The 21,232-nt window shown below is 42.1% G+C and overlaps 1 long non-coding RNA gene across 1 annotated transcript; it reads left to right on the top strand.

Moving 5' to 3' along the window:
• Positions 1–5,296: 5,296 nt before the first annotated feature.
• Positions 5,297–7,516, top strand: LOC145554022 (uncharacterized). The gene is made up of 3 exons (XR_014090059.1): positions 5,297–5,407; positions 6,063–6,192; positions 6,346–7,516. It is a non-coding gene; the product is annotated as an uncharacterized LOC145554022 (long non-coding RNA).
• Positions 7,517–21,232: the final 13,716 nt, after the last annotated feature.

The following is a 21,232-nucleotide window of genomic DNA, read 5'->3' as shown; positions in this document are numbered from 1 at the left end:
CAAACCAAGCCGATTGTCCTATGATGGTGTTTGAGCAGAAATCATTGTGGGTACCATGGTCATTGATTTCATTGGTGCCTGAGGGTGGTTGCCTAGAGGGCCATAGGATAATTTTTTCCCTCGGATGAAAGGATTGTCATAGAGGGTTTTTCGATCCTATATCAATGAAACGTATGACCATGGGAGAGCAATGCCATACGAATTAACTAGAAAATAAGTGTACTTATTTTAGGGGGGAATGTTGAGGAATATAATTATGTTAATAGTTAAAAGTTGTGTTAATTCACATTAAGATATGTTTTACTGAAAAGGAATGTGTTATGTTGTGCTGGTTCAACACCAAATAAGGTGTTGTACGAGACATCCTGGCAGGCAAGGGACTCAGCCAGAGTCTCTGTTTGGACAGATAAGAACTAACAATCTGACTAATGGTCCTCTGAGGGAGCAGATTTAACTTCCACGAGGTCGGCCCAGAATTCTCGGAACTTCCAACACACACTCAATGTAAAACAGAGCCAGAAGCAAGATTCAGAACGCCATTGGTCAGATGGTTTCCAACACACAACAGCAGACTGAAAGCGGTATAAATGCTCAAAGCCAGACGCAGAAGACAAGACATTTTGGATTCTGAGACGATGAAATGAGATGATGAAAATGTAATATGTGATTCCGCAGATGTGCATTAAATGTCTTCCTGGTTGTCAGTGAGCCGGAGAGAATGGAGTTTGGTGTATCGTCTCTTAATTCATGAGTTTAGCACCTTTGAATTCCTCTATAGCTGCCGCCCATAGCACAATGCACCCGACCCTTTGGCCCCTCGGACAGGTGATGAGCCCATCGGAAGGGGACCCACGTCTCCTCTTCGGGCTAAGCCCGTCCAGGCTCCGTGGGTAAAAGCCCGGCCACCAGGCGCTCGCCATCGTGCCCCACCTCCAGGCCTGGCTCCAGAGTGGGGCCCCGGTGACCCACGTCCGGGCGAGGGAAAACAAAGTCCAAAGTTTGTATTCATCATAGGGGTCTTCGGGCTACGCTTTGTCTGGTTCCTCACCTAGGACCTGTCTGCCTTGGGTGACCCTACCAGGGGCATAAAGCCCCAGACAGCATGGCTCCTAGGATCATTGGGACACTCAAACCCCTCCACCACGATAAGGTGGCAGCCCAAGGAGAGGTTTTTTTTCCGAACGGCAGTTCAGATTACCTGTTGTTGGACTTCTGTGCTCGTCACACCTTCGGTGAGGGATGCTGTCAAGCTGGAGAAGGACTCCTACCGGGCCTTTTTGGCCTGTGGGACTCCAGAAGCAGCTGATGGGTACCGGCGGGCGAAACGGCATGCGGCTCGGGTTGTCGCTGAGGCAAAAACTCGGGTGTGGGTGGAGTTTGGAGAGGCCATGGAGACAGACTTCCGTACGGCTTCGAGGCGATTCTGGTCCACCATCCGGCGTCTCAGGAGGGGGAAGCAGTGCAGCACCAACAGTGTTTATAGTGGGGATGGTGCGCAGCTGACCTCAACTCGGGACGTTGTGGGCCGGTGGGCGGAATACTTCGAAGACCTCCTCAATCCCACCAACATGCTTTCTGTTGAGGAAGCGGAGCATGGGGAATCTGGGCCGGGCTGTCATATCTCTTGGGACTAGTTCACCGATGTGTTCAAAATGCTCCTTGGTGGCAGGGCCCCGGGGGTGGATGAGATCCGCCCAGAGTTCCTTAAGGCTCTGGATGTTGCGGGGTTGTGTTGGCTAACGCGACTCTGCAATATCGCATGGACATCGGGGCAGTTCCCCTGGACTGGCAGACTGGGGTGGTGGTCCCCTGTTCAAAAAGGGGGACCGGAGGGTGTGCTCCAATTACAAGGGGATCACACTCTTAAGCCTCCCTGGTAAGGTCTATTCAGGGTCCTGGAGAGGAGGGTCCGTCGGATAGTCGAACCTCGGATTCAGGAAGAGAAGTGTGGTTTTTGTCCTGGTCGTGGAACACTGGATCAGCTCTACACCCTCAGCGGGGTCCTGGAGGGTGCGTGGGAGTTCGCCCAACCAGTCTACATGTGTTTTGTGGACTTGTAGAAGGCGTTCGACCGTGTCCCTCGGGGGCCCTGTGGGGGGTAGTCCGGGAGTATGGGGTACCGAGCCCTTTGATACGGGCTGTCAGGTCCCTGTATGACCGGTGTCAGAGTCTGGTCCGCATTGCCGGCAGCAAGTCGGGCTCGTTTCCGGTGAGAGTTGGACTCCGCCAAGGCTGCCCTGTGTCACCGATTCTGTTTATTACTTTTATGGACAGAATTTCTAGGCGCAGCCGAGGTGTTGAGGGATCCGTATTGGTGGCCTTAGGATCGCATCTCTGCTTTTTGCGGATGATGTGGTCCTGTTGGCTTCATCGGAACGTGATCTGCAGCTCTCACTGGAGCGGTTTGCAGCCGAGTGTGAAGCGTCTGGGATGAGGCTCAGTGACTCCAAATCTGAGGCCATGATCCTGAGCCGGAAAAGGGTAGAGTGCTTTTTCCGGGTCAGGGGGGTCGTCCTGCCTCAGGTGGAGGAGTTTAAGTATCTGGGGATCTGGTTCACAAATGAGGGAAGAAGGGAGCGGGAGATCGACAGGCGGATTGGGGCAGCGTCTACTGTGAAGCGGGCGCTGTACCGGTCCGTCGTGGTGAAGAGAGAGCTGAGCCAAAAAGCGAAGCTCTCGATTCACCGGTCGATCTACGTTCCCACCTTCATGTATGGTCATGAGCTTTGGGTCATGACCGAAAGAACGAGATCACGGGTACAAGCGGCCGGAATGGGTTTCCTCCGCAGGGTGGCTGGGCTCTCCCTTAGAGATAGGGTGAGAAGCTCGGTCATCCGGGAGGGACTCAGAGTAGAGCCGCTGCTCCTCCACGTCGAGAGGAGCCAGTTGAGGCTCGGGCATCTGGTAAGGATGCCTCCTGGACGCCTCCCTGGTGAGGTGTTCCGGGCACGTCCCACCGGGAGGAGGCCTCGGAAGACCCAGGACACGCTGGAGGGATTACGTCTCTCGGCTGGCCTGGAAACGCCTTGGGTTTCCCCCGGAGGAGCTGGAAGAAGTGGCTGGGGAGAGGGAAGTATGGGCCTCCCTTCTGAAGCTGCTGCCCCCGCGACCCGACCCCGGATAAGCGGAAGAAAATGGATGGATGGATGGATGGAGGAAGGAGGAAGTCTCAGCAAACTGCAGAAATTCCTGAGGGCGTCGTTCTGGTGTCTGCTTAAAAACATAAAGTAGCCGACTGTGAAACAACGGGATCCAAGCTGATGGGAATCTGAAAACGAATCAAGAGCAGAACGACGTCGGGCGCTGATGGAGCTGCCAACAAGCCCGAAAATAAACGCGACTTCCGGAGATCTTTGGAGCAACTTAAACATGTCTGAACACGACGGTTAATTCACTGCAATGTTTGAGTTAGAGGGACTCAGGTTGGTTTTATCACTGATAGACCAAAGATGCAATGTTTGTTACATTTTCAGCTGCTGTGGTTCTGTTTCACACTACTCTGAGTCCAACCAGAGCAAACCCATTCCCCTCCTTGCCTGTAGGGGCGCTGCACCTAGAACCAACAAGAAAACCTCAGAAGAAGACACTGAGCGCAACGGCCTTCGTCACAAATTGCAAAAAAAGTCTGATTTAGCGGTGGTATGATTTCTCGGGTTAAAAATGCCATTTCTTCTTGCTAATGCTACTTAGCATGTTTTTTGGGGGGATTGTATTTACCCAGAATTCCACTTCCTGCTTTTGGAGCCGCCTTTGGTCCACTTTGTGTTCACATATGTATTCAAACTGCACCAGAGTTCACTTCAGATGAAGGTTTGTAACAGGACCCAAGTTAGATTCACACTCCCTCAAACCAACCGGACTTTGTAGACAACCAGAATTTGATTGAAGTGGACCAAACAGGGCTGGTGTGAATGAATCTTAAGCTTGGAAGCTAGAATATCAAAGCATAAAGCTACTTGACAGGCTATTGGCTGGCATTTGTAAAGCTGCCAATCCAGGAACATCTTTTATTTCCCTGGACTAGGTCTGTAGGTGGACAAAAGTTTGCTTTTTGGTTCAATGAATTCAAACCTCCACAAACTAACTGGAGTTGGATTAAACCGAAGCTAACAGGCCTGATTGAATCCACCCCCGGTTTCGGTTCTACTTCATCTTTGCTTACATTTCATGAAGAAGAAGGTTGCGCCAACTCAACTGCTTGAAGATCCAAAAAAATTTATTTGTGGAAAGCCAAACAGATGCAATTGAAAATAAACTAAAATGTTCACTGGACCCTTCCTAGCAGACAGAGTTAAAACTCAAATCAAGGTTGTCAAAAACATATCTTGCAGGGTTTTTTTTTTTGGTCACTATCTTTTTGATTACACAGCACAGAATGTCCAGCCATCCATCCATTTTCTTCCGCTTATCCGGGGTCGGGTCGCGGGGGCAGCAGGAACCAAACAGCTGAAATGAAACGTTTGTGCTTGCAGAATAAAGAGTCGACCCAATTAACTGGAGGAAATAAATTTGGTTAGACAAACCTTTAAGCAGAACTCCTTTAAAAACTTTCATTTCCAGGATCCAACCACAGATGGATGTTGGAGGAATCTGTGGAATGGTCGGTCATCACACACGTCTTCTGGGACTGAGCACAAATAAAGACCTTCTGGAGGAAATGAAGCAGGAGATTGAGGACATTCTGAGGACAGATGTCCTCATGGAGCCTCTTCTGTTTCTGCTGGACAGAAACACCAAGGATTTACTCACTAAAGATCAATGTTACATATTGATGCACTAAACTGGATTAAACCTGTTCACATTACACTAAACTGGATTAAACATGTTCACCACCTGCTGCTGAATGGAGGAGAAACTGAAACATGACAACATGATGGAGCGTCTGACTGAACAACTAGACATGAAAACAGATAATTAAATATGTAGTTTTAAAAATAAATATTTATTTTGAAGGTTTATATTTAGCTTGTGAATTAAATATTTAGTTTAAAATGAACATATGGGTGACATGGTGAAAATATTAGTTTGAAAAATTCATTTTCACATTCTTTTTCTATGACATGAAAAACTGAAATACTGTTCCTAATTATTTTTTACAATCAATCATCACTACAGTCATGGTCAAAAGTAAGTACACCCTCATTTCCATCATAACTTCTCTCCTTCCTCATGAAGATTTTATCAACCTGCTTCTGATTTCACCTCAGAGCTTCTACTTCCTGGTTCTGCTGCTCTGAAAGAAGAAACTACAAGTCAGGTGAGGTGTGACGTCATCAGTTACACAACATCCGTCACATTTACTTTCAGTTTGAATTCACCTGTTCAGGTGTGGCTGCAGTCCGTTTGTTGGGACTCAGTGTGTTGTTTAAATTTTATTCTTTCACTCTTTGGATCATTTGAACAAAATGTAAGTTTGATTTGTTTATTTCCTGAACTTTTTCATCAGGAACTTTCCTGATTGTTTCTAATCTCTGATGTTTGTAGAACAGTTTCACTTCTGATTTCGGCTCAAACTTTAATATTTCTGCAGTTTGAAGGTGAATCTACAGGATTATTAGATTATTGATGAACTGGAGTCAAACAACATGATGAACAGCTGATGTTTCTCTGATTTCTTCTCCGAACTGATTCATGTTTTTATTTCCTGGTAGCGAACTCTAGTCTCCACCGTTAACGTTAGAAACAGTTTCCTGCGGCTTCCTTTCAAAATAAAATATTAAAATGGGTTTATTTCAGCCTGATGATTAAATATATCATCTTTAATGCAGCGAATCATCCACTTGTATAAATTAATAACTTTTAACTATAATACTTTTTTCAGGTTGAATCAGTGAATGTAAATGTTGCTCCATGTCTCCATCTAGTGGACTGATAGTAGAAGTGCAGCAGCTGATGGCAGCTTCCTCTGCCTCTCTGCTGTCTGACTGCATTCACCTGACACTGATATGAAGCAGAGAAGAAGAGCCAATCAGAGGAGGAGCAGCTGATCTTTTTCCAGCACTAATGATGTAAAGGATGATCAGAGTTGATGTGCAGATGAATGATGTGTGTTTCCTCTGCAGGTGAAGCTAGAAAGTGTGTGAGCTGATGTGAATTCAGCAGCATGGATCAGTGTGAGGACAGAGAGGAGGGAGTCCCTCCCTCTAAAACCACTCTGTGTGGGGAAGATGAGAGCCAGAGCAAAGGTCAGAGGTGAGGTCACCATCTCTAACTGTCCACAGCCCTTTTCACACAGCGTTCACTATATCAGGCCAAAACAGACGTGGTGATGAAGCTGCTGCTGCTCCTCTTTGCTGCTTCATCCAGACTGAACAGATTCAGTTTTAATCATCATGTTTCTGTCAGGATCCATCAGAGACTCAGACCAGAACCAGAACCAGAACCCAGCTGTGTGTCCTTTAAGAGCGACAGGTCAAAGGATGAGATCATTGACTTTAAATCTCCTGGATCTCCACCATCAGAGAGGTGAGCTGTTTCTAACTGCTGTAAACTGAACCAGTAAGTTTCAGATGTTCCCAGTTATATTTACAAAGGTTTGATCCATTATAGCCTGTTATGATCTCAATGTTGATCAACAGGTTTGTTGAGCCACTAGAGGATCATGGGAAATGTAGTTGAACTCTTCTGACAGCAGAACCTTTTAATATAGAAACACTGAAAGTTTTTAACTTTATTGTTAAAATCTATCTGATTTTAACTGTAAATATTTATTCCACAAATCAAATTAGGACTTTAGACGCTTCTGTTATGATGAAAACACACAAGTCATGTTACTGAGTGAAACAGAAACTGAAACTAACTTTGTTCCTCAGATCAGGCTCCATTTTGAGACGGAGGACAGAAATAACTTGTCGTTTTCAGACATAAGGTTTTTATTATCATGTTTCTAGAACATAATGAAACTGGAGTGGTGCCTCAGTGATCAATAGATGAATCAATAAAGTCTTAATCAGCCCTTAGGGGCAGCATGAGGCTGTGGGTGTGTCTGCAGGGGGCAGAGAGGATGGAAGGTGGACAGATTGATTCTCAGCTCTGGGGAAAAAGCTGATCTTTATCCATAAAGTGGTTGTTCACTTTCTGGACCTGCAGCGTTTCCAGACGGTACCAACAGTTTGTGTCCTGGGTGGGTGGATCATCAGCAGCAACACAACTGGCCTTCCTCTGCAGTCGGCCAGTAGATATCAGGTCCAGGTTCGGTAACTGATCCCACGATCCACTGGGCCGTTCTCACCACCCGGGCCGAGTCCTTTTGGTCCTGGGTTGTTGTCGTCCCACCCAGTCCTGCTGAGGCAGAGGATGCTCTTCATCACGGCTCTGTAGACGTTCTGGAGCCGCTGAGCAGGAAGTCCAGCCCTTTGCTACTTCCTGAGGAAGAAGAGTCTTTGTTGGGCCTTCCTCGTCAGAACAGAGGTGTTCAGTGACCAGGTCCGGTCCGAGGTGACCTGGATGTCCAGGAATCTGATGTTGTCTCCCTACACACTCCACCACCTCCACCTGGACTGTAACAGGTGGTGCACTGTCAGATAGAAGATTGTCTGTCATGGATCCTTTAGGGGTCGAGCTTTGCTGGATTTATTTTAATTTAAGGGATCAAGGAAGTATTTAGACGGAAAATTAAATTAATTGAAATGGAGACTTTATTGTGAATCATTACTGCTTATAAATTGTTGTTACATGAAGAAACACATTTATATTTCATGAGAGAAATATTTAACAAAGTGCCACAACTTAGTTACTGCGACTGAGATCTACAGGATCCCACATGATCCCACCTTTAGGCAGCACCAACACCTGGAGGTGATCATGAATATAAACTAAATCAGAACTAAATGAGTCTTTTAAAGAGCAGAACTGGTTTTATCTTAGTAGGAAAAACCAGAACAAAAACACTTTAAACTACCACAGAGTATTAAAACCATAATAAGATGAAAATAAAATATAATTTTTTGGAAGAAATTTATAATATTACCAGAATAAAGTTGTAATTTTCTGACTTTATTCTCATATTTTATATATTTTTATATATTTTCTTAGTGTGTCCATAATACTCCATCCTGTTAAACTGCTTTACCTGATTATTTAAATCCTAAAATGTGACACATCTCTCCTTCCTCTGCAGTCTGGGGTTCATCAGAAACTGATGTTTCTCTGATCTGTGGAGTCAAACCAGATTTAAACTCAACAGATTTCCCTCTCTTCCTCCTCTCTGAGTTGTTTCTTTTCCAGTTGGACTTCTTGTTTCTCCTGGCAGCAGTGAGAAACTCTTTGTCTCTCTAAGCGCTGCTGGAAACCTGAACAGATCTGCTGGAAGCTGAGAGTGATCAGATCCTCCTCATGATCTCCATGGATCACCTGATCCTGAATCTCTCTGATTGTTGGTCCGTCTGGAAAATATTCCTTCCACATATTCCTGCCTCTCTGACTGAACCGACTCTCAGCAGGAGGACTGGCAGCCCGTCTAAAGGAGGTCTGGACCCACAACCTTCTTGCTGCAAGGCAACAGCTCTACCAACTGCGCCACCGTGCAGCCCTGGAGTAATATCATTCTCACTAAAAAGGAAAACAGAGTTGGATCAGCAGATTAACTCCAACCTGCTGATTAGAAATGATCAACAGGTTTGATTATTGAAGGTGATCAGGTGTGGAGACAATCACAGGTCCATCAGTAGCTGCATCAAGGTGAGCAGCTACCTGAGGAGCTTTGGCTCTGATGGAGAACAATGGAAGGATTCAGAGGGAGGATTGATCAGAGATCAGATTGATCTGATGGTTTATTAGTGTTTAGATTAATCCAGACTGATCATCCTGGATCTCTGAGCAGAACTTAAAGAAGGAGCAGAGCGGTACCGGTACCGGTCCATCTGCAGCCATCCTTCAGTCGAGCTGCTTTGTGAAAGATTCTGAAAAAAGACTTTAATATTCTTCTGGACACTATGGGAAAATTAAAAATCATGTGGATCTTACAGTTGGTTTTTTGATTTATTCATCAAACTTAATGAGACATTTTACAGTTTTACAGTTTGTAATGCTGTTTATTCTGACTGGTTTTTCCTGCTTATAGAAACTGGGATCTATTATATTTTCTTCTTCTCTGTCCTAGCAGAGCTGAATCTCCTGTAAATGTTTCAATGTTTCCTCATTGGTTTGACTCAGATCTCATTCAGCTGTCCAGTCTCCGTTTTATGCACAGTAACCAAAGAGGAATCACCTGTTTCTGACCATTAGTAGGTAAAAAGATCAGTATGAACTAAAGTATCTGTTTAAAACTCTGTCACTGAAATCCTCAGTTTGCAATCAGAGCAATGATTGTGTTGCTCTTTGCCAGCTTGGATGGAGGAGGAGACACTGAATCATTAGAGGGTCATTATTTTACTGCAGCAGCTTTTATGGGTTTTTTAATAATTTCTTCTTCTCTGGTTTCATTTTTGTTTAATATTTAAAGTAAATGTGGACTTTAAAATACTCCAGCTGAAAACTGGAGTATTTACTGTTTTCCAGTTTTCAGATTGAAAAAATATCAGGGCATTGATTGAATTTAAATCAAAACATTTCTGATTCTGATCCAGTTGTTGTGAAAACAGGACAAACTTTCCTCAACACCAAACATCATTTTCACCTCCAGAGTCTGAAACTGACAGAAAAACAGCAAACAGAAGGAAACTGAACATGAAATGTGTTCATTTGAATTTCATAGATAGTGGAGACCCTGGAAGAGTTTTATGAGAGGAAAAATATATTTTCACTTCAAGCGGGAACAAAGTCATGAATCAGAAAAAGCTGTAGTTTTAATAAAACTGCAGATTAAGATTAAATCCTCTAGAGGGCGCCACATCTCCACCTCGGGACTGATTCCAACTGTTTCTGGGATTTTACAACTGGAAAATCCCAGAAACAGTTCATAGAGAAAAACTCATAGACGTAACGCCCTGAGGATGAACTCTGACTCCTGCCTTCGTCTCCGACTATGGAGGAATTCAAAGGTGCTAAACTCATGAATTAAGAGACGATACACAAAACTCCATTCTCTCCGGCTCACTGACAACCAGGAAGACATTTAATGCACATCTGCGGAATCACATATTACATTTTCATCATCTCATATTCATTGTCTCAGAATCCAAAATGTCTTCCCTTCTGCTTCTGGCTTCGAGCATTTATACCGTTTTCAGTCTGCTATTGTGTATTGGAAACCGTCTGACCAATGGCGTTCTGAATCTTGCTTCTGGCTCTGTTTTACATTGAGTGTGTGTTGGAAGTTCCGAGAATTCTGGGCCGACCTCGTGGAAGTTAAATCTGCTCCCTCAGAGACAATAGTCAATTTGTTAGTTCTTATCTGTCCAAACAGAGACTCTGGGTGCGTTCACACTGCAGCCTGAAGTGACCCAATTCCAATTTTTTGCCAATTCCGATTTTTTTTGCCGGGGCCGTTCACACTGTCAGTAAATGCGACCTGTATGCGTTCTGCAGTGTGAACGGGCAAATGACCTGAAAGTGTGCCGCATGCGCAGTAGAGGGCGCAATGACTATCTGTGATGTGAAGTGAATCAAACAAAAATTTATTCACTCTTCAAATTCACTTTGTTTAGTCAAAAAGTTGTTTCTCCGGTCATTAATTATGTTATACTGCTGTTGACCGTTTGTCGTAACCATAGCAACCAAGTGACGCCTCGTCCCCTTTTTCTGTTGCCGTCTTTTACTGCGGTATGTATTATGGTCAGATCTGTGATGTATTTATACGTATTGTAGTTATAAAATGTATTTTAAGCAAATGTATTTATATACCGGGTGTAATGGACAAATATTGCGATGTTTTGTATTTAACCTATAATGTGTATTTTGAATTTTACAAATTTTAACTGCTCCTCGGGAACCATGTATTTTATGTAATGTGAAGGGGCAGAAGCTGGTGAAATAACCAACTTAATTTCCTATCTTGTTAGAATAAATACGTTGAACCTGAGTGCATCTGTCGTAAGGTCGACCTGAGACGAACATAAAACATGGAAATGGATGGAAACATGGATGAAATCGAACATATTTAGCGATCTTCCAATTATTGTCCAACCGCAGGCATCTTAATAACATACTCCTCTTAAGAAGATCGAAAAGAAAGAGAGCCAGAATTTTGGCCATGGCATTTTGTGGGGCAGTGGCAGCTACATCGGTTCAGCGCAATGTGTGGGCTCGGACTCGAAGTCAGGAGTGGTGGGAAACAGAAGTAATTGGCTTTGATGACATCAATTTCATTCAAAATTTTAGAGTGTCAAGAGAAACATTTATGTAGTATGTGAGTGTCTCTCTTTGACACTCACACGTGCAGCCACACATTGTCGTGAAATCTGGTATAAACATGTGAGATCTGTCCAGGTACACGCAGAAAACGGAATAAAGGCCTGAGAAATAACAGTAAACTTTGTATGATGATTTAACAATGATTATGGTTTGTAACAGGTTAAAATAACCATACATATGCCAATGAAGGAATGTCTGTAATATGTAATCAAAAATATATGTTCTGTACCTTTAATCAACTGAGTGTTATAATGCACTGTGGAAAATAAGGGTTGAGTAACTCGATCGTGGCATGTTAATCAATGATTATTAAAGATTAAGAATAAATGTGTGAAGAAGAGAGACCATGAAGTAAAATGTTGATTATGTTTTGTGAGGAGAATAAAACTCAAGATGAGTCACTGTATGCTGAGCGAGGGTGGGGCAGAATCAGAAACAGATGTGCAATGGGAAACGGAGGCAACGCCTCGATGAGGTAAAGAGGCAGAAATGAGTCATCGGAGGCTTGGGACAGAGAAACGCAGTGAGCAGGCGCTGAGGTAATGCAGCCCTGCCCAGTAGACCGCCCCGAGTTGAGAGCTTATCAGCTGAAACACGAGGCAGAGACGGGGTTCTTCGTCCCCGGCGCAGAAGAGGAGCCAACAAGAGGAAGCAGGCTAAAGACCAGCGGAGGACCACACCCCGGGACCGAGGAAAAGCTCAAAGACTTCACGCCGCCAAGAAGGGACAAGTTCCACCGGCCACCAACTCCGGTTCCAGATCCGACCAACTCCTCTGCCTCTACCCAACGCTCTCAACCCTGCCGCAGCCGACTTGGAAAAGAGACGGAGGTCATCTGACAAAGATACTGCACGTTACAAGGACAACGCACGGTTTTGCTCCGCTTCTCTTCAGAAAGGGGACTTTGCTCCGGCTGGACAAGGACTCTGACCAAGGGCGTCTAAAGATTACAGCTGCCGAGAACAAGAACCATCGGGTATGAGTTGACCTGCTTCCCCCAAAAGCCTCGCTCAGTGAACTTAGTGACACAGGTTAGGGACAAGAATAAGGATAGGTTGTGGATGATATATATTTGAATCTGTCATATAATTACTTATTTTATATCTTTTGGGAAATTAATCTGCCTGTTAAATGCCCCTGCTAAAGCTTGCTTAATAAAACTATATTCTAAAATTCCAATAAGAATTGTGAACAGTGAGTTTAATTGTGTCAGTCTTAATTATTGTTGGTTCTCCTGATTATGGTAAAGTAAACATACATGATTCTAGAGACAGGGTGGCTTTGTGTTTTCCTCTGGTGAGTGTTAAAATAATGACCCTGGGACTTAAATCTAAGTCACTAAACCTAATCTAGCCGTTAACAAGTGCCGTTACATTAGGAGAGGAGCTACCGTTAACAGGAGTGGTTGTAGGGGTTAGGCAGCTGTGAGGGCTACTCAGCTGATTGTTCCTCAACTGTAAAGGGTCATAACTTCTGGATTGAAGGTAGTTAGAGCTGGACGAGTCCTTTCCGACCCCAGTTTAAATAAATAATCCTTCATAAACTATCGCTAGGGTAAGACCCAAGTTTTGGGGATTTTCCGGACCTGTTAGACAGAGAACTGGGCAGTAGTGAGTCCGAAGAGTTGTGAGGAGTAGGCGGGACTTACTATTGGGTAGTAACAAACAACATCTTCGGCAACCCATACCAGTGGGAAAAAGGGTTGCCGTGGGACTGTATTGGCTTGCAACAGGTGCGTGCTATCGCACTATAAGCAACCTTTTCGGTATTGCGAGGTCCACCGTCTGTTCCATAGTCCACGAATTCTGCAAAGCAGTTCGTCATGTACTCATGCCGGAGTACATTAAAATGCCCCATGGAGCTGCTCTGCAGGAGGTGATCGCAGGCTTCAAAGAGAGATGGGGATTCCCGCAGTGCGGAGGAGCGATCGATGGCACCCATATCCCCATAGTTGCTCCCGAGAGGAATCCCGGTGATTATTTCAACTGCAAGGGATGGCACTCAGTCATTCTACAGGGAATAGTGGATCATTGTCTTTGGTAATAAATATTGATATTTGCTCATTTTAAAAATATTTAGTTTATAAACTAAAAAATGTCTTCCAACAGCTTTACCAACATTTATGGTGGATGGCCAGGAAGCGTTCATGATGCCAGGGTCCTTAAAAATTCACACGTTTATGCACTGGCAGAGAAAGGGGATCTTTTCCCACCAGTAAGTATTTGGTATTGTGTTAGTAATAGAAGTTAGTTATAGTGATAGAAAATTTTGATTTTTTTCAAAAAAATTTTTATTTTTGTTTACTGTAAAATTTTAGAATACTGAAGAGATAATGGGTGTTCGAGTGCCAATAATGCTGCTAGGTGACCCAGCCTACCTCCTTCGAAGATGGTTGTTGAAAGGACATGCAGATACCGGAACTTTAAAACAGATCAAAGCTACTTCAATGAGCGCCACAGCAGAGCAAGGATGGTTGTAGAATGTGCATTTGGCAAACTCAAGAGTCGATGGAGATGTCTAAGCAAACGGCTTGATGTGGAGATCTCTGCTGTCAACACTGTCATCAGTGCATGTTGCACACTTCATAATATTTGTGAATTACACAGTGAGACCTACTTAGAATCTGCACCTGTCCTTCCCTTCGAAAGATTAGCAGAAGGAGGTTCTTTACCTGATATACAACCTGCAAGAGTCAGAGAAGCCCTCACTGAATTTTTTAGTAGGCAGCGTTGAATTAATAGCTGTATTAACAAGTGTTTTAACATGTTATCACATTTTTATTCACAAAGTTCAACTGTTTAGCATGTTATCATATTTTTATTTATAGTGTTTTAAGTGTTTTACATGTAACCACATCGTTGTTAAATAACAATATTACATTTTCAATAATCTTATTTCTTTTTCATAGAAGAAAAACCTGTGCCTCTGAGTATAAATTCTGAACCACCTTTTTAAAAAAAAATAAAAATCATAAATATTTTTAAAATTTGTTTTTGAAAACAGAACAAAATATTTTAAAAATATTGCATTGCTCAAAATTGCATTGCAACTGAGTAACATTTAGTGAAAGTGCCTGCTTCAAAACAAATGTTAGTACTGTTCAAAAATACTTCAAGTTGGTTTAAATTTCATCCTCATCTTGAAACTGAAAGGGTGGAGAATAAGCTCGCATATCAGCTGGTGTCTGGAAAAAGGGCTGAGGGAGATTTTGAGCATGTGGATGAGCATTGTTGAAGGGCAGTGGTGAACTTAAGTGTTGAAGATAGGACACAGCAATGGTGGGAGATGGAGCAGAAGTCACAGGAAACGGTGAGGAATGGTGAGCAGGATGCTGTCCTGGGTGTAAGGCTGTGAGGGCGGCATTGGAGTATGGTAAAATGGTTGCTGTGGAGGGTGGTTTGATCTCTCCAAGAACTGTGATAACATCGTGAGCATTTTCAATTCATTCTCATGCTGAGCTGCTTGCATCTTCAACAAAAGATCGGCATCTTCACTTTTGAGGGCAGTACTGATCTTGTCAGCAAAAACCTCAAGAGTAGCCTCCAGTTTTGATTTTCTTTTTCTGTTCTTGGCAGAAGTAGCTGTATTAAGAGAAAGATCAGATAAACCATTACATGTTATCTTTTTGTACTACAGTTAGAAAAACTTTAAAACTGCAATTAATTCAAACTATGATATTTATGATAATACCAAATATATTTTAAGCACCCTTAACAAAATATTTCCTCAGTTTAGTTAGTAGAAGGTTTGTTTATAATTGGACAAAATAAATGGTGTCTTACAGCCAGTGGATGTGGAAGATGTACCGCTATTAAAGGCTGTATCTTCACTTCTTGTTGAAGAACTTTCCTCTGAGGTAGAGGCAGGTGTCCCATCACCTTTATAAACATAATATGTAAATACACATGAGATCATGACATGTAAAAAATGAATATATGTTACACCCTAGAAGTATTTAAATTATTATAGGTTATGGATAAAACAATCTTTTATTCATTTATTTAATATATCTTATTTGTCTAATTAATGTTATTGTTTAAGACATTCTGCCTAGTCTTCATTCAGGCACAGAAGTTTTACAGAATCTGAGCTGCGTGTTGCATCACTGTTTTTAAAAGATAAATAGCGTAAGTTGTAAAGTTGTAACCAGAAGAAGAAAGTTTGTAACAATTTTATTCTGTGAGTTAATACCCGGCTGCTTCAAACAGAAACATTCCAAAGGATAAAGCCCGGGGTAAATAAAATAGCAAAAACTGAAGTAGCATTCCTGTTTTTTCATGAGTGCAATATAGTCCTCTGTGTAAATATCTCACCTGAATCGGCGCTAGCGCTGCTAGCTGGACCAACTGTATTAGCTGTGTAACATAGTTAAAATGGTTCGGGTTAAATCCTGCTAAAATGCACCATCTGCTGGTAAAAAGTTGTATTGCCTTCACCAGAAAGAGCGGGGTATTATGGGTAATCCTCAGAGCCATGAGGATCACCGACGAGGTAACGTGTCTCTGCCATGTCATAAAGAAATATTATTTATGCATTTTGTGCAATGTGTTTATGGTTTTTGTTTTTGCATATTGTTGAAATATGTTCGGTTTGAGTCACGCTAGTTCTGTAATTATGTCGTTTTTGTCGTGTTTGAGAATGTTTAGTTCGTGGGAGAGTGCAGTGGGAATTTCCCACGGGGTAACATTATGGCTCCTCCTTGCAGGAGCTTGTTTTATGCCAGAGACTGACTTTACCTCCATGCCCGTTCTGTGAAATGCAGGTATATTTTACCAAATCTCATGTTGCAGATGGTTAACATGAGATTGAGTTTTATATTAACAGTTTTATATAATGATGTAGTTCATTTATGTTTCTGCATTGTTCTAAAACGCAAGGTTATATAAACTAAAAGATAAAAATGGCATCAGTAAATAAAATGTCAGCATTTTATTTTATTTTTCAGAATATTTTAATTAGTTACTTTATTTTCTCTGTATAAGACACTCACTGGTTGTTCTTTTACTGTAAAACAAAATCCACTATGCGATCACTGTAATTTATAATGATTTTATTGTAGTTACTTTATTATGGGTAATCCTCAGAGCCATGAGGATCACCGACGAGGAGCTTGTTGTATGCCAGAGACTGACTTTACCTCCAGGCCCGTTCTGTGAAATGCAGATGGAGAATTAAAGAAACCGCTGATGCCAACTTGAGCAGCTCCTTGTCATTCATTGCTACACCAATAGAAGCCACCAGAACCGTATAGGCCACAGCTGCAGGACTTGGGCTCATCTCCTCCTGCTCCTCTTCGGCACAGCAGCTATCCAGCAGGTCCGAAGGTTGAACGCTGGGCTTGTCTCCTAAAATGCGGTCCAACTCGTTGTAAAATGGACAAGTAACACGTCCACTGCCGCTTCTTTTGTTTGAGTCTTTAGCCTCCTTATATTTTTTATGGAGGCTCTTCATTTTTCTTTGGCATTGGAGCCAGGAACGTCTATACCCACGCACGGTCATTTCTTGTGAAATGCTAGTGAAAACCGCCCGGTTCCGATAAGATCCCTCCAGTTTGGACTGGATAGACCTATCCCCCCATATATTTATTAGGTCAGATACCTCGCTTTCTCTCCACTGACTGCTTTCCGCATTATCATCCGCCATGGTTGTCATGGATACCACGGTTGCCATGGTTGTTTTGTTTCTTCCTGCACTCAGAATAGTGGCGTTTGTCCTGGAAGTTAGGTCGCATTTGAATCGGATACGTATCGGATATGGGTCGCATTCTAAATAGAATCCGACCTGTGCTGTTCACACTTCCATGAAAAGATCGGATACAGGTCGCATTAAGTCAAAAAAATCGGAATTGGGTCACATCAGGCTGCAGTGTGAACGCACCCTCTGGCTGAGTCCCTTGCCTGCCAGGAATTTCTCGTACAACACCTTATTTGGTGTTGAACCAGCACAACATAACACATTCCTTTTCAGTAAAACATATCTTAATGTGAATTAACACAACTTTTAACTATTAACATAATCGTATTCCTCAACATTTTCAATGGAGTAGGTGGGTGTGGAGGCACTTGAAAAAACATGCTTTATCTGTGGCATTTATTAAAATGGCACATTACTGATGTATTAATATTAAATACCATAGTTACACTTAATATTATTGTATTAGCCACTAGGTAATGCATTTAGCAAGTACTTTTACTTTAACTTGGAGTTCATTTTTGTCTGTGTATTTGTACTTTTACTTAAGTAAATTTTTTGAGTACTTTCTCCACCACTGCTGGGAGGGTGGAGTTTCTTCTTGGCCTCGACAGCCAGGGAGCCGATCTCGTTCAGCAGGACGCTGGTGGCCATGGTGCCCGGCCATAGCCAACAGCACGGCCGTGCTGCGGCGTGAGATCAGACGCCTGAAGGAGCCCAACATTTTTCCTTCAGAAAAGTACCTCAAGTACGGATCAGTAGAATAAGAGCTAGAAATGCCGAGAAAGATTGAAACTGATGAAAGAAATGGCAAAAAGGCACAAAAGAAATTGGTAAGGTCTGGAAATTATTCATATTAGCGGAAATAAATAACTGAATTGTTTTGTGAACACATGCAGGATCACTCCTGTAACTATTGCAGACTTTATTTAATTGACTTTATTATTTAATATAATAAAGTAATTCTTAAAGTCTTTCTTTTTGTAGAAGGATGCTGCAACTGGTTGTTTATCTAAAACATGAATCATGAATAATAAATTGTTTTCTATGTTCATTCTTCTCAGTAAGAACAACGGGTTTAGCTCAGTCTTAAAAAAAACATCCCACGTTATTTAGTAGAATTCACCAAACTGGTCGCCAAAATCTGCTCTTAAGTAAAAACTGGCTGGATGTTTGTCGTCCTATTTGCTACAAAATTGAGTCAACGTGAAAAAGATAATTGATCAAAGATCAGCACTTTGTGTTGTACTTACCTTTTTTAAACCATATCTTTTATATAAAGACAGTAAAAAATTTTTGAACCATTATTTATAAATGTTTTAAAACTCTATTCTTGAGCCCACAAAATTACTTCAAGGGCCACAAATGGCCCCCAGACCACATTTTGGCCACCATTGGATTTATGGAAACTTCATAATTGCTGCTTTGATCATCAGATTCTGTCCTGCTGGATTGTGAATCAGTTTCTTGTATGCCTTCCAGGTGTTTTTCTTTGGCTTGTTCTTAGAAACTTCATTCCACCCCACCCTCTCTTTTGGCTGACGCTTTCTGATTGGTCCACACCCCTTTGGATGGAGCAATCACCCATTTGGGTTGGTGGAGGTTAAGGTGTGGTTCATGTGGTTAGGTATGCAGTCTCTCTGTATACCTGCTAACTACATTAGTTTAACTTTCTATTTGAAACTATACATTTAAATCTGTTCTGAGTCATCTGCGGTTTATTAGAACAACATAATTTGCATATTGTCATCTTCTTAAAATGATAGCCTCAATCATATTTTGCCAAGTGTTTTTTGTTTCATTTTAAATGTAAGTCAGCAAAGTCACTGACAAAAAACCCTAAAGAAACAAACAAAACAAAAAAACAGGTGGTGCTTTTCTTTTTTTTTCAAAATCACTTTAGGCCAAAAAGGACTAATTATTCCGATATTCTTCTTGTGCATGCATGAGCTTTCTCGGGGTACTCTACTTCCTCTCAGTTCAGAAACGTCCATGTTGGTCTTGGCTAAATGGTGAAAATGACACTTTGATCATTTTCTTGCACATTGACCTGTGGATGTTTGCATCACACGTCTGTTTGTTAACCTTGTAAGCTGAAGATTTCTCAAATTTCTGTTAATTAGACCATTAAGAACCAGTTGCTGTTGTCTGAACCACATTGATCTCCACAAATGAAATGCTCAGCGTTAGACCTTATCCTGTTCTGCAACCCTAATTCCACATTGCCCACATAATGTTTTTTTCTTTTCTTGGCTTTACTGTAAATGAACATGACACAGGAAAATAGATAAATTCAGATGAATTCCAGTTATCTGTTCCCAGATTTACACCTTTTTCCAATCGGATTCAGTATATGGGAGGTCACAGCTAAGCTTGACTGATTCGGTGTCTAGGAGACTGTTTCTAAAAATAGAGGAGCGGTACACTCACATGCTTTCACATATTACATTCTTATATTTTCACACAAAGACCTTTTTATTTGTAACAGATACAGAAACTGAACCATCTTCAGACTCCCGTCTCCAAGGAAATATAAACTTAGTTGATGTAAAACATTGGATGACCACTGGGCGTGTTCTTAGAGTATAAGCAACGAATCATCCCGTTTTTGATCAAATGCTGTATAGACTCGGTCATCTGTGAGGGTAAGTGTCTCCTTTTTTTAGCGCTAAAATAATTAAAAAGGTAAGTCTGATTGCTTTGTGTTGGCTGATTTTCTGCTCTGTGTGTTGGCACATTTTTGGTCCATCAGTGTTGAAGTAGTCCCTTTCAACAATGGTGTCTAGGAGACTGTTTCTAAAAATAGAGGAGCAGTGTGAGGACCAGACTGCTTCTGTTAATCAGAGGGGGAGGAAAAAAAAATCCCCAATTGATCCAATATTTTTTATGAGCCAATCATGTCAGACCCAACTTTCACCCACAGCGTTTATATCTTAAAGTTTGCAGTGCAGACTGGAGGACACATACTGTTTCGCTCAGTGGTGATATTATTATTATTATGAATAGATCAGTGGAGGGACATTTGGTGCCAAGACCAAAGCCCCTCTTGGCTGAGAAGTTCATAAGGTCAACAAAATGTTAAAGAGAGAAGGAAAATGGATATGGGGAGAATGGACCTTACCACAGGGTCTGCGTTTCATTGGCTAATGCCCATTTGACGTCACTGCGCAGCTATCACGTGCCCTACCGTCTCACAAACTCATGTTAATGTACATTGTGGACTACCAGACCGACAAAGTTTTTGCGTCAGGACTCGAAAAAAAAAATTGTTCTCTGTTTGTGGGGTATCTGCACAGGTGATGTCAGGTATCCTGATGGTGTTTGTGGAACTAAAATTCACAGATTTCCAAAATCTGAAACGGAAAACCTTGCTTGGATTAAAGTTTGTGCACGACCGCATTTGCAGTTCAATCGTTGTGAGATCAATAAGAACAAAGGATTGTCTGCTGGCGTAAATATTATTGCTTTGCTTTCTTTGTGTTTAGTGAATGAAAAGAAGAGTCAATAATAAACACATCCATTGTAAAAACTTTTTAGCCAAGTACAGCATAATGGCAGTACCAATACAACTTCTACATCCTGAAGCCTGTCTGTTACAGCCTTACGTTAGCTGAACAGATCAATATGCAATGTGTACCGTATCTGACATACATTAAAGATTTTATTGGAGGCAAGCGTATGTTTCTACTCTCCTTCATGGGGGGTGCCAATTTATGTTTTCGCACCTGAATAATGTGTAGTTGCGTATTCTTGCATTTTGTTCTTCATTTATTTCCATTTAGTTTCCTTTGATTAGTATTATCCTCTCTTGATTTATTGCTATGTCCACTTTAGTTTCTTTCCTGTTGCTACATTTATTTTACAATTTATTGACCATCAGTAATTTTCACTCATCACCTGCTGCGACGCCTAATCGTCATGTGTTGATTTTTCACTGTTCAGCGTCGGATTCTCTGTTTTTATGCCATAATTCACATCTAGTTTGTCGCTCCGTTTTGCCCGCTTCTCCTGTTTCAGAATTTTGCGCAATGTGCGCGGAGTTTTTTTTTTTAACTCCCTAAGGTGCAGGGCGGTCGGGAAGCGTATCGATGGGGAAAAGGCAGACTGACATAAACCTTTTAAAACAACGGAAACAATTTCTGCATTCTGATTATTGAAATTTAAAAGTGCTGTGTTGTTCTATCACCCCCGTTTCATACCGGACCACTTACAGCTCCGTGTTAACGCTATAAAATGAACGCTCGCTATC

This window comes from Poecilia reticulata, chromosome 12, assembly GCF_904066995.2.
Source record: "Poecilia reticulata chromosome 12, P_reticulata-male-v2, whole genome shotgun sequence".
NCBI lineage: Eukaryota > Metazoa > Chordata > Actinopteri > Cyprinodontiformes > Poeciliidae > Poecilia > Poecilia reticulata.
The sequence above is the reverse complement of the archived record's forward strand: the minus strand, read 5'-3'. Positions and strand labels throughout refer to the sequence as shown.